This window comes from Dioscorea cayenensis, chromosome 4 (genome assembly GCF_009730915.1).
Source record: "Dioscorea cayenensis subsp. rotundata cultivar TDr96_F1 chromosome 4, TDr96_F1_v2_PseudoChromosome.rev07_lg8_w22 25.fasta, whole genome shotgun sequence".
Classification (NCBI taxonomy): Eukaryota; Viridiplantae; Streptophyta; class Magnoliopsida; order Dioscoreales; family Dioscoreaceae; genus Dioscorea; species Dioscorea cayenensis.
In genome coordinates, this window is record NC_052474.1 from 14032665 (window position 1) to 14050667 (window position 18003).

Genomic DNA, 18003 nt, shown 5'->3' on the forward strand with positions numbered 1-18003 from the left:
ATGCCGGCCCATTGATACCACTAGATATACATATATCAAATACATATAATAATAAAAACCAAAATTTTAAAATATGTTTATCTTAACCATAATTAATTAATTGATTATTATAAATAAAAGATATACATATATCAAATACATGTCCTAATTTAAATAGAAATCAAAATTTTAAAATATGTTTATTTTAATCACATGCAGCCAAATCCATATAGCATTTAAGGAAATATATTATGAAGATAAATAAATTTGACAATATTTGCCTATATTCCAAGATTAACTAAAAGCACAGATCTCAAGGTGATTTAAAATACACAAATCTTAAGATTAGCTAATAGCACTGATCTCGAGGCGATCTAGAATATTTAAATCTCAAGATCAGCTAAGAGCACAGATGACCAAGAGAGCAGATCTCGAAGTGATCTAAAATATTCAAATCTTAAGATCAAACAAGAGCATAGATCTCGAAGCGATCTAAAATATATAAATCACATGATTATCCAAAAGCACAAATCTCAAGGTTGTTTGAGTGTCCCAAATCTCAAGACTAGTTGTGAATACAAATCACGAGGATGTCCCAAATCTCATGGCTGCTAATAAGCTCATTGAGCTTGTGCTGATCAACTCTAAGAGAGCTAAGAGGATTCTTGCCAATTGGCAATCTGCTGCTCATTCAAAGGAGAAGAAAATTAAATACACCAGTAAACTAGAAAGGAAGGTGCAAACTCTTCAGACTTAAGCAACCATTCTCTCTGCCCAGCTCACACTGTTGCAAAGGGATACCATTGGCTTGATTGCTGAAAACAGGGAACTCTTTAGAGTTACTGATGATCTTTCACTCGTCTATAGTCTACATTGATGAAATTGATGATGTAGGTACAAAAATGTATGATGCTCATTCAAGAGGTGAGCGTGAAATATAGAGAACAATGCTAGCTTGAGTTATTGAACGAGTTGGATGGTTTTGACTTAAGAGGAGATGTTAAGGTCATTCTGGCAGCAAACAAAATTAAAAGCCTTGACCCTGTGTTGATTCGACCTGGCCAAATTGATAGGAAGATTGAATTTCCTTTTCTGGATATAAAGACAAGAAGACGTAGTTTCTAGATACATACTTCAAGAATGACGTTGGCTAAAGATGTCAAGTTGGAAGAATTTTTTATGACGAAGGAAGAATTTTCTAGTGTTGACATTAAAGAAATCTACACCAAAGTTGTTAAATCGTGTATGGTATGATGTATCAAATTTTAAATTTTTATGTAATATAATGTAGCATATCTTTTAACGTAAGATATTTATATAGATAGTATATATATATATATACACACATATAAATATATAACATACACATTTTCACATTTTTCATCTAACTAAATTAAACATAATTTCATAAGTTTGGAAAATAGTCTAAAATAATAAGTTATAGTCTAGAATAGATAAGTACAAAAGTTTTCAAAAATCATCATCAATGTCCAAATTTGCTACATTACTATCTCCAACTTCTCTCTGATTTAAATCTTCATTAAATTCTTTATCATTATCATTTTTGACATCTTGAATTTCTTCTTGTATCTTGATCTCTTTTCCTTTCTTGTTTGCTTGCATTTGTAAGTTCCTAGGACCTGGAAATAAAAATGGTAAGTTTTTCATATTCAATAATTATATTAAACTATTAATTTATAAAATATTATATAGTTAGAATATATAAATTGACCTCTTCTCCATTTTGTTGAAGCCACTTCTGAAAAACATTCATGAACATCCATCCATGATGTATCTTGAGGTAGGGTCTTCACTTTCTGTTATCCATTCATCATCTGATTCCATGTCTGATAATGAGACAGGATCGTATGTATCACCATTCCCTTGTCTTTTTTCTTGTCTCAATTGCAAATTGATATTGTAGTGAATGAGAAAACAAGTGCATTCCAACGTTGTTGCTCTACGATTTTTTTCTTGGAATGTACATGTTTGAAAGTACTCAAATTTCTTTCACATCCTGTAGCACTACATGTGAGGCTTAATACTCTAATGGCAAGAGTTTGAAGCTCTTTGAATTGCTTTCAATAGCTTTCCCACCACAATGCTACATATATTAGTCACAGAATGAGTACTTTTCAAAATTCAAAATTACATAAATATGTGATGTTTTATAAGTAAGAATAGAGACAAAATAAATTAAATCATACCTAGATGCTTTTTAATCTCTTGTTACAATTGCCATATCCATTCCAAACATCCCCTAAGCCTTTTAAAAATTTTTCAAGTTACCTATCTATCTTCAGCCTTATTGGAACATCTGAATACATCCTCTCAATAGTTTGAATTAAACCAACTGTCACTTCCTCATCTTGATGGTTGAAAATAGGATCAAAGTGAAATCTATTTAAAATAAATAAGTGATTAAATTATAAAAAATGCATAATAATCAATTAAATATAGTAAAAATAAAACTAAATCAACAAATGAAAAATAAAGTATACCTTGGATTAAGATAGTATGCAGCTGCATGCAAAGGCCTATGGAGTTGCGACAACCACCTTTCCTCAATTATGTCCCATATTATTTTATACCTTGAGCTCACATCATCAAAATTTTTTTGCTATTTTTGCCCTATCCATAGCCTCAAAGATGTATCCCATTACAGGCTTAGAATCTCCATCAACAAGTCTCAAAACTTTCACTAATGGTACAACACTTTTCAAGCAATACACAATGGCATCACAAAAATTTTCGTCACCAACGACGAAATTTTTCCACCTTCTTGCCATCACTCTTTTTTTGCAAATGGACTATTATTTAACCATTCTTCGGAAACAAACATACTTCTCAATGTCTTCTTCAACTCATGCATACAACTCAAAGTAAGATAGGAAGTAGCAAATCTTGTCACCCAAACCCGAATCAAATCATAGCTATTAGCAAAATTTTTAATCATATTTATCAATAATGTATGTCGATAGATAAAAGTGGTAATTTTTCTTAGCCTTGGAGAGGGTATTAGCATGCAATGGCAATTGTCCAATATCTTCTAACATCAAATAAATACAATGTGTAGCACATGGAGACCAAAAAAGTTTTTTCCTTTTTTCTATTAGCTTCTCACCTGCTAAAACATATGCTAAAGCACTATCTGTCACAACTTGTATCACATGGTCTTCACCAATTTTTTTCAACCAATGAGTCAAGCAATTCAAACATATTTTCACCACTGTGAGATATACTTGATGTTTTAATAGATTTCAGAAAAAACAGTTCCACTAGGGCTATTCACTAAAAAGTTAGTGATAGAACGCCCCTTCCACAAGTCCAACCATCAGACATCAATGTGCAATGCGTTTTTTTCCATTCATTCTTATATTTTTCAAGTAAGCCATTTACATTCTCTACTTCATGATAGCTAGAAGGCTTCAATCCTTGTCCATATTCACCAATGGACTTAATCATCTTCTTAAACAATGGACTTTTCACCACATTAAATGTGATAGAGTTGCCATAAAAAAATCTACATATATCTCGCATACAATCTCATGATTTTTTAGCATTGCATTCAATGTGGTTTGTTTTTTGCTCCCTCCTCTTGTAACCATTAGGTCTAAAGTTCCTCTTATGCTGCCACCGGAAACTTGTTCATAATATTCTTCAAAAAGATCATCAGCTTCTTCATCTCCAATATTTTTCTTTTTTTCTAGATCTTTAACTATCCCTTGAAATAAGTTACTAACTTCTTCAAGATTTTTATTACAAGCCGCCATATTTTTGTCAGTCTTTCCTAAATGATGTTTCATTCGAATTGAGCCACCTGTATAAATCCTTCCACATTAATTACATTTTAATTTCATTCTATTTGCTTTATCAACTCGGGTGCAATGGTAGTATATAATATCTTCTTTTCTCCTACTTTTGATATCAGCCATGTTAATAACACTGATAAAAAAATTAAAAGTTAAACCATGAATAATCTTGATTAAACTAATACAAAAATAGATTTTGAATTACATATATGTATATACAATCACAAATTATTCATTTAAAATTTATAAATCTCATGGATCTTATCCAAGTTTGATCTAGATAAGTACATGATATGAAAATTTAAATAGGGGCTAAGAGTCTGGAGGATATCCTCTTTAGGGTTTCTCCATCAAGAATCTTATTTTTTTTCTCTGCCGTCAAAATTTTGCAAAAAGAAAAAAACATTTGAAGCGAAAAATTCCCTTGGATAGAGTCATGACTTTTTGAATTCTTAAGTTTTAAAATATCACAGCTTCTTATGATACAATATATTTTAATAGATACACACAATAAATTACAATAATTAAAATTATACCGATACACTCACCGATAGTATCAAAATCCTGTTTTTTAAATACATATCGTGCAATACGTATCCCGTATCCTATGATATTGACAACTATGATCTGGCTTGTTTGCTTTGAGAGAGCGAAAGATGAAAGTAATACATGTTGATTTCTAGAAATCAAAAGAGGTCATGTTTAAGAAGAAATAGTTGGCCCATCGGGTTGACGAGGCCCCTAGGGTTCATGTCTATTGCGAGACTTATTGTGGACCATCTTATCATAATAATCATAGATTTCTAGACATCTGATGCGGAACCAAGGGTGATTTTCAGATGAAGGTCGTGGCCAAACAAGGCACTTGAGACGGCCAGCACAAATAACTCGGTTTAGTGGCTTTTATTCATGAACTAACTCATTGAGGGTGGTCATGCATGGGATTATAGCATGGATGGGACGTATTTGAGTGTTAGTGCCTGGGATTGTAACATGGATGGGACGTATGGATGGGATGTGTTTGGGTGTTAGTGCCTTGAAAGAATATTTGGGTTATTATTATTAGAGGATTGATGAAACTATGATAATATTAGTGGTAGAGGTAATGGTATTAGTAAGTAACCTATAGCAAGATGACATGTGCCACCTTTGGATGGAGTTCGTTATGATATTAAAGGATCAAGGGTGATAGTGGGGGACAAGATATTATTCTCCCAACTTTGGCCCAAACAAATAATAATAAATTACAATAAATAACAATAATAATATATTAATAAAATAAAATAGAATCCCAAAGCAACAACAAAAATTCTCATTCTGAAGCAGCGACAATTTTTTTTTATATAGAAAATATACAAATTTCAAGGGGGTAATGAGAAGTATATCTTGAGGTGGCAATGAACCATGCAACGCAGTGACGAGGCACAGGGAGCAATATATGAAATATATATATATATATGATGGAATATATATATATAATAAATAAATAAATAATGAAATTTATAATTCACAGTTTCATAATTGTAATAGTTGTAGTTCGCCTGGTGTTTGTGATTCGATAATAAAAATAAATAAAAATAATAATATTTGTGATTCGATATATCGCCTGGTGTTTCTTCATCGACACGGCGCCAGACATGTATTTTTGATTCCACGGTTTCATAATTGTAATAGTTGTAGTTTGTTCATTGAATGCCATAATATAGCTATATCCCAGCTTAAATAAATATTCTATTTGAGATCCAGTTTTATTTGGATCAGATAAATATCCTGCATTCACATAGCCAATTAGTTAAAGTTTAAATTCATTTAAATAAAATAAACTTACATTAATAGTTTCTTTAAGATATTGAAATATATGTTTGATTCCATTCCAATGTCTTTGTATTGAATATGAACTAAAGCTTGCTATAAGGTTACAAAAAATGCTATATCTAGTTATCTACTATCAACAATATAAAATAGTGTCCTAGAAGCACTAAGATACGGTACTTTGGAGCAAAGAAGCTCTTCATCATTTTCATAACTTCAAAATGGATTTATATCAAGTAACTTAACAACCATTGGGCTACTCAGTGGATGTGCTTTATCTGTGTAACATCTCCTTAAAATATTTTCTCTATAAGTTTATTGATGAACAAGTTCTTTTATTAAAGTGCTCAATCTATAAACCAAGACCAAATCGACACATTTTTTTTCATATCCTTTCTTTATATTTTCTATGCTTTGCAAGCTCTTTGAGAGTCTTAATAGTAATTAAATAATTGATATATAACAATTATAACACCTTTAGCTTCAAACCCTTTTATAAAGACATATGGACAAATTAAATTCATATATAGATTTTGTAGTCATATTAAACAAATTTCTAAGTTTTACATGCTTCAAGCATTTTAAATCCTTCAAGAATATTCATTTCAATATATATTAAGCTATATATATATAGTTGTGACAACATCAATTAGACATATATTATGTTTCTCATGATTCCATGAATTACGAAATTGATAATATATGTGAAAGTGATTACATCTACCATATGCTAATAAGTATATTTACAATCAATGTCAAGTTATTGTGAAAATCCTTCTACCATAAATTGAAATTTTCCATGTTTTGTAATTAAATTCAATTTTGCTTGAATTAAGTCCTTCCATTTTGGCTAATTATCTTTACTTCTTGATTAGTGCAATTCATATAGATATTTTATATACAATTTTATGTATTTAGTTTGTCTTTTAGCATTCATTTGTTGTGTTTGGATACTACTATCGATAATTGTATTTAAATGTGCAGGTGAAAAGGTTTTAGGGCGAAAGAACAAGATTTGGCACAGATTCGGTATGAAAAGAGCACAACTAGATTTTCTCAAGAGAAGCACGGCCTCAACACACCCGTGTTTAGCCCATGCACATCTCAGGACTTAGAGAATTTGCCAAAAGAAGAGAAGGACCGACATCATCCTCAGACCACGGCCGTGTAAATCGAAGCATGGTCATTCTTAGGGCATGTTCAAGGTCGTGCAGTTCACAAGTCGACTAATTTTCACATCGATGCAGATCCTCAAACTCTCCCATAAAGTGCACAGGCACAAGAATGGATTAAGCACTATGCTCATATCGGGAAACACTTATTTTAAGCCAAAAGTCAGGGTTTGAAAGGGGACTTTTGGCTGGGTTTTGGCTGGAACCTCGGGGCGATCTTCATTAACACTTTGGAGGGGAAGATAGCTAGAATACAAGAGCATTGATTGGAGTAGTGCTAAGTCGGTGGGAACCTCCTCGAAACACTATCGGAGAGATTTGAGAAGCAAAATAGAGTCTTTATGGATTCTTGTTTGTTTGTTTGTTTGCTTTTTTGTCTATTCAATGCAGTGTGAAACCATGAGGGGCTAAACCATTCTCCCATGCCCTAGATTATAAACCTTGAGATGTTTTGTATTTGATTCCTTAATTGCATTGGCTATGGAGTTTTCGTGGGTTCATTCTATGTTTTATCTTGTATTGTAATTTCATTGTGCATGATTGTCATAGTTGCATTTTTGTTATCTTGATGATGATTGAGAAATCCATCTTGTTAGGGCACACATAAAGGAAAAAGGTCGAGTACATGACTTGAGATAGGATGTATGGTGTCAAACTCTCAGAATTAGGGTTAACCCTATAGATGGATACTTAGAGTGAAATGCAATCATAGGGCTTCATTGAAACACAGTATGGGATTAGGGTTGATCACTTGGACCAAAGGGATCGACTATCTTTGGTATCTCCTAGGTCCAAGAGAATGTACCTAATAGCTAGTATAGGAATCAATACAAGTTCCTCAAGGGGGTAGTCTTGGGCACTGCTCTATCTCAGTGATTTTCATCCAATTCCTTTCCCAAACTCTTTTTACTCTTAGATTTTTAGTTTAATTTATTTACCCAACCTTTAGATCGAACTAGATATTAGAAGAATGACTAGTATTGAAAGCTTTCTAATCCCTATGGATTCGGCTACTTGGCTCATTCGGGTACACTTTACTACTTGTATAACCCGTGCACTTACGCCGATAGTAAGGGGTTGCTATCACTTTTTCATTCTTCAACAGATGTAGATTCAAGATCCTCATTTTCTTTTAAAATATTCATAATTGTATCATATGTAAAAATGTTGTGGACAACTTTATCTCTTTGGTTCCAGCTATTTTTATTTTTGGCATAACTTATTGGGACACTTCATTTATTATTTTCAAGTGCTTGAACATTTTTTGAGGTTTCATGAATAGTTATGTTTTAGGTCTCTTCTGGAGAACTTGCTTGATCTGTGTTATAACCATTTTGATTTTTAGCTCATGTTCTCTTCTAAAACTTGTTATCTTTGGGACCAATTAATCTACCAAGGTTCAAGTATAGCTTTGTTTCATTCACATTAATAGTTATCCTATTAGAACATTTATTTGAATTAAAGCATTTGCAGTAGGTATATGAGATTTTGTAACTCTTTTTAGATTAGTAACTACATCTAGTAATTGATTTTCAATATCAATAATCTTTTAAACTTCTTGTTTACATTACATATATGAGAATCTAAATAAATAAGGATAATGCAATCCAAGTAATTTCCTTCCACAGCTTATACCATTCCTCTAATATTGGGAAAACTATTTCATTAAAATAATAATGACAAAATCTTGTTGTAAATACATTTCTACTTGATGGTTCATGATATCAACTAAAATAAGAAGGTTTATATCTAATGTATATATCTTTGTGTATTTTGGTTGAATAATTACGATATAGACTGTGCATTAAAAAATTCTAAGATAAAAGATGCGTGTCCCCGTTACAAAAGTTTTATATAATTAGGAGAATTTATAATTACTTGTTGACCTAATGCAAACAAGTGCTGCTACATGAGAAATAGAATATCCTCATAAGAAGACAGGAAAACTCATTTTTATAAGTAATGGTTTAGCTATTAATTGGAGGCATTTAATCAATCATCACTCTACTATATTTTTTTTTTATACATAAACAAGCTTTTCAATCATTTTTTTTGTTAAATAGACAACAATCACTAGAAGCCTGAAATAGAAATACATTATATTATCAATATAAATTATCTTAAAAGTATAGTTTGGAAATTGTGCTTTCGATAATTTGTTTTAGCAAGTAATCTCTTTAAAATGTTAGGTCGCTTTGCATACATATGACCATCTTGTAAATATATCTACTGAAATCATATAATATTTAAATATCCCACATGATGGATGGATGGACTTATGCATATCACCTTGAATAGGTTCTAGAAATGCAAGGGATTCAATCTCAACTTTAGCTAGTGATAGTTTTGTTATCAATTTACCTTGAGAACAAACAACATATAAGAATTCCTTAAATTGAAGAATCTTTTGTTTCTTTAGTAGATGTCCATATGCATTTTCAATGATTTTTCGTATCATAACTGATCCAAGATGGTCCAAATAATAAAATTATTCAAATAAGTAATCTTTTGGTTTACTTTAGCATGTCTTTCAACTATGCTAATGCTTGTATATTGCAAAACCAAAAAGAAAAATGTGTAATTTCTCTAATACATGTTTCTCTATGTAATATATATATATATATTTCTGGACATTAATGAATAAAAAATAGCAATAAAGATGTAGTGTAACCATGTCATGTAACATGTATTCTTTTCGTAAGTAAAATTTTGCAAATTACTATAGATTACATTGAAATAGAACAAGCACAAACAAATGATTAGTTGTTAAAAGTTAGAAGAAATTGCTCTTCAAAGTGTAGAGAAGAAAAGATAAAAAAGAAAAATTGTGCACAAGTCTTCAAGGCTTGGATAACACTTTCTTTTAGGCTCAGTTCCACTCCACTTATTTTCTAATCTTGGGTGCTAATTAGATTGAATGATGAATCTTCTTTAGGATACAATGAAAATCCTTGAGCATGGATTCAAAATATGTTTATTTTTATAAATTTTGTTCCATGATAGATTTTCCATCAACCATTTTATTATTATTGAAATGACTTACAAGAAATTTCTTACTTGTTGCATCTTTTTGTATGTACTTTGCCTCTAGTTTCTCCCAAGATTATTAGACCCGGACCGGCCCATCCGGTTCAACTAGAAAAATCAGAAACCGACCATGTGACCGGTCTGGGCATGGCCTTTGAACAGGGTGTAAAAAAATCCGGTATTAATTTAATAACCCGTCCGGTTCAACCATGAACCGGCCGGTTTACCCTGCGATCTATTAACCCGGATAACAAGTTTAAAAAATAAATTAAAAAAGAAATGAAGGCCGCGGTGGGTGGAAGGAGGCAGCAGCTAGAGGAGATGGAAGAGAGACAGTGAGAGGGAGATGCAAGGAAGAGAGAGATTGCATTTTTGAATTTTGTTTGTTATTTTTTTGAGTCCCAGGATTGAAGCCTTAGGATTTGGATTAGGGTTTTTTTTAATATTTTATATTTTTAAAAAATCTATATATAAAACTAAAATTTTGAACATTAAATTTATTATATTTTAGATATTTTTAAAATAACAGAAAAGATATGAATTAAAATAATTATTTTTTTATTATTAAAATATAAGTTATATTATTTTTTATCATTATTAATTATTATAATATTTTTTTTAATATTTTATTATTGACCCTAGTTCTACTTGTTGAACCCATCGACCCCTGACCACTAGACTTAACCGGGTCAATGCTCGGGCCGAGTCTGACAAACTTGGTTTTTACCCCCAAAGTTTTTTTGTAGAGATTGAGTTTTGATAAACATCAAAATGTCTATCACTAAGCCTCAAGGAAAATATGTCCAATGCAGATGTCATCATCATTTTTCAACTTTTGTCTTTCTCTAATTTCAGCAATGGTCCCTCCCTTTCTGTTTCTTGAGGCTTGGGAGTAGTGAGGACATACACCACCTTTAAAGAAATGGGAGAGATTTTTTATCTTCTTTTGCCATCTTAGGAAGTTTCCTCCTTCAAACCTCTCCAACTTCATAAAATTCATAGTCAAATCGTTTAAAGAAGCCATTTGTATATAAGAGCAATTAAGCCTAAAGATTGTTAGAAGGAATGGATAACTCTTTGAACGGTAGAGAAAAAAAGAGAAAAAAGGAAAATCATGCACAAGTCTTCAAAATGTGGACAACATTTTCCTTGAGGCTTAATTTGCACTTCCAATGAGGCTTAATTATCCACCTATTTTCTAACCTACAATGAAGGCCCTTGAGTATGGTTTGCACTCCCTAAAATCAAACAAAGACAACAATGGCTTTTACAAAGTGATAGTTTACTTGTATCTTTTGTGCACTTAAAAATTAAAAGCAAGTGAATTTATGAAGTGCTTGTTTTTTATTTCTTAAATCTCTTAAATGTTGGTAGGTTATCTATTTCTAAACATGAAGTGGTGCTTAATAAAGAGAAATACCTCTTCAATAAAAAAAAAACCTTTCAAATATATAAGTTTCATGACCCAACACAACCTTCACCAATAATATTTAATATTACAAATGGTGATTATAACACTTTTTAATTTCATATTTTTTTTCAAAGTGTCTATTGGAGTTATAACTATCTTGGTGTGCCTCTTCATTTTGAAAATCCTCTCACATTAAATAAAGCTATTAGAAAAGGAAGAATGAAATAAAGGTGTTTTTTAGCAGGACCATGAACATCAATTCTTAATCGCAACCAAAATTTCACCAAAAAATATTCTATACATGGGTGCATTTTATGGATTTATTTACACAAATATAGGTATGAATACCAAACCATGCAAGGTATTATTAAATAAATAAAAGTTTAACAAAATCAATACATACACATAAACATGCATATGAAATCTTTGTATCTTCAAATAATAGAAATAAATATATGTTTAAAGAGAGACATAAACATAATTAAATTAAAATTGAAGAATTACAAATTATTGCCACATGGTACTTGGTGTTAAAAAAATTCATATCTTATAAAAAGTAAAGAAACTTCAATATTTAAAAGAAACTAAATATAGTAAAATAAATAAATATGTGAATCTTGAATGTACAAAAATAAATATATACAAATCCTTTCCAAGTATTTTATCGACTACTAAATATAAGCTACCAAAATTAAGAAAGGCTCAAAGATTTCCTAATATATACAAATGTATAAAAGTGTCTATATCATATTGTCATATATGTAGTTATTTATATAAAATTTTTGAAGAACAATAACTTTGAGAAATGAAACTATGTAATAGATACTAAATGCCACTTTAAAATATATATGTGAATTTAAATATATGCACAATAAAACCATTTCAAAACCATCCTACTGTAGTCTATATAAAGAATTACTAACATGTATTTTTTATAAAAATAGCTATGAAGTTATTATTAAGATTGAAAAAAAAAATAGAAACAACTGACAAAGAACGTGAGCAACTAGACAAAGAAACCAGACAAAAAGAAAAAAACTAACAAAGAAAGAGAAAAACCACAGGATAAGAATTTCAAAGATAAACCATTCGCCAAAATGTTCTTCATGATCCACTTTAGGAAGATCTCAACCTTGATGGAATAGTGTGATTTCATGCAAACCAACTCCATGGATGGATAAACATTAAGCAACTCTAGCCCATTTTCTAGGAATAATATGCATTTGTGGTTGACCTACAACATTGATCAAATTATTGACAGCAAAAATCTTTGAATCCAGTTTCCGAGTAGCTTGTAGATTTCCGTTGTTTATGGCCCTATGAAGCTAGAGCATGCGATGAAGATGTGCTTGATATTCAACTTTCTATTCTTCAAACAATTCAGCCCACAATAAGAGCATTAGCCTCGGCCTCCAATTCTGATTCCACTAAGTGTTACAGCTTCTTGCAAGTAGAATATAAGAGTTAGAATCTATTACATAAAAGCCAGCACTTTCCTTTCAATAAATGCATGTTCCAATGTGCAGCTGAGAATAGAAAGGGGAAATCATTGTCTGAAAAGTTGTTCAATATAAAATTATTCCCAAATTGAGAAGAAGGGAGTTTTAGTGTACTCCCATGACATGGCTAATTGCTCTTTTAGCTATGACAAAACAATCCATCGTTTCATTCTTGAAGATACGGTTGCATCTTGCCTTCCATATAAACCAAGAGGTTGCCGTTATAACTAACTGTAAAAATAGTTCATTCCTTTCCCAGTGGAGTGCTAAGCTAGTTACCCGAAGTTATACCATCATAGAAAGAGATAGATTTCCCAATCTCATGGCTAATTAAAGACCAGATAATCTAAGACTTAGTACACAAATTCAGATGATGTTTAGCTACCTCATGGTCCAAGTTGTAGAGAGCACAAAAAGATTGAGGCCCCAAATTCAATCTATAAAGGTAATCATAGGTCTTAATCCTATTGTGCATCTAAAGCCAAATAAAGTACTTCACCCTTGGAGCAACCTTGAGACGTCACAATTTTTTCCACCCAACCCTAAGAATCTAGCTAAGCTACATGATGATTGAAGTGAGAATACACCATAGAGGATATTCTAATTCCACAAGATTTTGGGTACCAAACCCCATCTATTAGCATTCTCATAATACAAACTTCCCTGATTGAGAGCTACATCATTCAAGTGTTCACAGAATAGAGTGTGCAACTTGTATAAATTCCAGTGAACATCTAATATTAAATCTGGGATACTAATAAAGTCAATATCCATTTCCATATTCAAATTAAGTAGGTTTGAAAGTGAGCGGAACTTCAAAATACTAAGAATCATAAAGAAAATTAGTTTTATCAGGATTAACATGATTTAACCAAAGAAAAGGTTTAATTGAAATATCAATCTGACACATTCCTATGAAAAACCAAGAACATTTTTCAGGAATAGAATTAGCCCTAAACATTGAAATAGACATTTTTTTTTATGAAGAATGTCAACCAACATGATGTCCCGGTTATTAAGATAACTAAAAACATTTTTCGCCATCAAGACAATTTGCAAAATTTCAAGTTCTTCATATTTTTTTTATGAAGAATGTCAACCCACATGACGAAGAGTAATATCCATCCAATTAACAGAAGTAGATGCTCTTTCTATTACCACCCTTGGCCGAAAAGAAATTTGTAGCAGTGATGAGTGAATTTCATATAGACATTTTGCATACCTCCTTTAAGTATTTAGCATGATTTTAGCATTCAATTCATATATTTTGATGCTACTTTGGGTATATGTGTAGGTAAACTGGTCTTGGGATAAAAGAACAAGATTTGGAGCAAACTTGGCATAAAAAAAACTCAATCAAATTTCTTCAGGAGAAGAATAAGCATGTTGAAGCCATGCTTAGCCCCGTGCAATCTCAGGACTTGAAGATTTTATTTGAAGAAACGAAGCATTGGCACAGAGCTCAGAGCTCAGAGCATGGTAGTCCGTGATGGAAGCACAACCCAATAACAGGCATGATTATAACTGAACAGATTACTACTAGAAAGATTTCAGACTGATGCCAAATCATAGACCAACCTGTAAAGTGTATAGGCATAAGCACTACCTAAGCACGGTCTTGCTTATATCAGAAAGTACCTTTTTAATCCCCAAAGTTAGGGTTTCAAGATGGCTTCTTCTGGATTTTAGAGAGCGAGGCTAGACGAACTTCACCACCATCTGGAGAGGAAAGAGAGCTGAGATATTAGAGCACCGATTGGAGTAGAGTAAAGTCGGTGAGAAGGTCCTTGAAGTACGAATGGGAAGATTAGAGAAGCAAAAGGAAGTTCTATAAATTCTTGCTAGTTTGTTATCTTTTCCTTTTTAATGTCAATATACCCATGAGGGGCTAAACCATTCTCCGATGCCTCGAATCTATGATCCTTGAGATATTGTGTATTTGATTTACTCTTTTACTTTGGCTATGGAGTTTTTTGGATTCTTTTATGTTTAATCATGCTTTATAATTTCATTGTGCATAATTGCCATAGTTGCAATCATTGCTTTGTTTGGGCACACATAGAGGACTGGGATCGAGTGCATGACTAGAGACAGAGCGTATAGTGTCGAGCCTTTCAAATTAGGGTTTACCCTTTGGTCCAAGAGGATGTACCTGATAGTCAAAGTAAGGAGTCAATGCACATTCCTCATAGGGGAGTAGTCCGGGCACTGCTTCATTCTAGTGTCTCTTATCCAGTTCAATTCCCTATTTATTTCCACCCTCCGTCCATCCTTTACCTCTTTCTAGTTCCTTAGATTGATACTTTTCACAACACTTTGTTTTCAGTTAGATACCAGAAGATCAATTAATACTAAGAGATTCCCAGTCCCTATGGATTTGACTACCCGATCGAATTGGGCACACTTTACTACTTGTATGATCTGTGCACTTGTGGTTTAGCAATGGATTGCGTATCAAGCAGCTTTAGATATACCTTCCAAAATGGAGTTAGGGGCGGGATCAACATAAAGACAATAATGAGGAACAAACATTAAAGAAGAGTTGATAAGAACTGCTTTGCCTACTGAGGAGGTTCTAGTATGTCTCCAAATAGAAATGGCTTTTTCAATTTTATCTAACATAGAGGTGAAATGAGAAATAGCCAATTATTTAGGAGAAACCAAGATGCCTAGATAGGTTAAAGGAAAATAACCAACTCTAAATTTTAGAATATTGCAAATACTCGCTAATGAGCCTCTTATTGAAACGAGTAAGGAAGAAAAATTTTCAAATTTAGAGCTATTAGCTCGCTGCCCAATTAAGCTCTCATAGATAGAAAAGCAAAGTTTAATGTTACGAGCAGCTTTCCTGGAAGCATGAGTCATAAGAATAAGGTCATCCACATACATTAGGTGATTGAAGTTATAACGAAGTTCAAGATTGAACCCAATAATAATATTATTTCTCATAGCAAAATTCAGGAGGGCATTCAAGTTCTAGGAAACTAGAATGAATAAATAAGAAGAGATAGGATCTACTTGTCAAAGACTCCTAGAAGAAGAGATCCAAGGAGTGGAATGCTTATTAATAAAAGAAGGAGAAAGTGGCAAAGCTAATATAGGCATGAATCCAAGAAATACACTGACCATAAAATTGCATTTTTGAAAAGGTGGCAAGAATTGCAGTCCAATTCAAGGTATCATAAGCTTTTTCTATGTCAAATTTGAGTAACATCCTAGGGGGGTGAGTTAAATCATCTTCCATAGAATGCACAACTTCTTGAAGGGTAATAATATTATCAAAAGGACTATGACCATAAACAAAACTATATTATTCACGACCAATAAGGCGAGGCAGAATTTGGGTAAGACAATTAGCCAAAATCTTCAAAATAATTTTTAATTTTATAATAAACATTACAAAGAGAGATCGGCCAAAAATCAAAAACAAACTTGGGATTTGTTTTCTTAGGAATTAAAGAAATGAAAATTTTACCCCAAGTTTTAGGCATGACAGAATTGGAAAAGAAATGCCGAATAGCTATAAATAAATGATCGCCAATATCATTCTAGAAAAAGTGATAAAATTCAGTGTTAATGCCATCCGGGTCAAGACTTGCTAGAAGGTGGAGACGATAGAGCTTGATAAACTTCATTCTTCACCAAAAGAGAATATCACACTCACTAGAAGAAACAGTAGGAAGATTATTAGGCAGGCCCAGTAAACATTAGAAAAGTTTTTATTAGTAGAATCCCTCCAAAGACCAGTAAAAAAATTAACAAAAATTTGATCAATACAATGTTAATGAGTGAAAATATTACCATCAAAATCCGAAATGTGAGAAATAGAGTTAAAATGATTTCGAAAATAGAGTCATGAAAGAAGCTGGAGTTGTAATCCCCATTCTGAAACACACATAAGCCTAGCCCTTTGAGCCCTACTTAATAGATTTTTGCCTTCAAAGAGTAGGAAGCCGATCATAAAGGGCAACCGAAATCCATGTTAGGATGTTTACTATGATCGCTCAAAACATCATTGGCCTCAGCTTCAACTATTTCCAATTCAAGATTGTTAATATCTTTTTCGATGGAATTCATACTAGTCACCCTCCAATGAATGAACTTAGACCTAGTTCGAGAGATAAGATGGGAGAAAGCATGCATGGATTAGAGTGAGGGAAAAAATTCCAAGCTTCTCTAACAATAGTATGACAACCCGAAATACTCCAACCAGTGGTTATCAAATGGGTAAAATACGAGTTTTGCAAAAACTATGGGGAGAAGTAGAAAGAAACAGTGGAGCATGGTATGAAAAGGTTCAATAAAGATGTTTAATAAAACAGGAATCAAACTTAGACGACTAGCAGAAATTAACCAGACAACAATCCAAGCGAGCCCATCATTTAGCCATTCCCACCTGGTTATTACACCTTGTATAATTGGAACTAATAAAACTCATATCCAAAAGATTATTCAAAGCGATAAAATCAAAAAACTTATGAGCTTTGCAATGATAATAAAAATGAGTGGCCCCTTTAGACTCATCCATAGAAACCACTGCATTAAAATTGGCTATGAGTAACCAAGGTAAGTTTAAAGGGGTTATACTAGAGAGTTCTTGCCACAAAGAACATTGACCTTGGATTTAATTAGAGTTGTAAATAACTGAAATAACCCAAGTATCTGCAGTATCTGATGAGATGACTAAATGCAAAGTGTACCGGGAAATTGCCACAGGAGTAACTAGGCCCTGCACTTCCTCCAAAATGTGATAATTCCACCGTAATAGACCCTCGGCCATGATAGTAGCCTAGCCCCATTCTCGACCAAACTTAGTACAAAAATGATCAATCCTATCTACATCAGCTCTGGTTTCTACAAGACTGAAAATGAGAAGATTGATATTTTTCATCATATGAACAATACTAGAGATAGTATACATACTTGATACTCCCCTGCAATTCCAAGAACTATCTTTGTTAAATCCATAAAAAAACAAACGGAAAAGGAACAAAAAGAGTTATAGAAATATCCTAAAAGATGAAGCAAAACACTAGCTCGCGGGCAAAAAACTGGGAAACAGAGTCTCAAGGGCCTTCAAGACTCTTGTCAACCCTCCTTTTCTTATGGAAAAACCACTAGAGCTTGGGGAAACTTATGAACCAAGCTTTCTATCCGAAACCCACTCTAATACTTATCTAGCATCATCAAATTTTTTGGTTCCTCTGGTACTTCATACTCCAACATCTTGTGAGAGTTGGAGACACCTTCATCAATTTGGACTTCATGAAGACTTTCCGAAGTCCGGAGGG

At 32.5% G+C, this 18003-nt stretch overlaps 1 pseudogene; it reads left to right on the forward strand.

Moving 5' to 3' along the window:
* The first annotated feature begins 583 nt into the window (after positions 1-583).
* LOC120258713 lies at positions 584-4507 on the forward strand (annotated as a pseudogene).
* The last annotated feature ends 13496 nt before the right edge of the window (positions 4508-18003 follow it).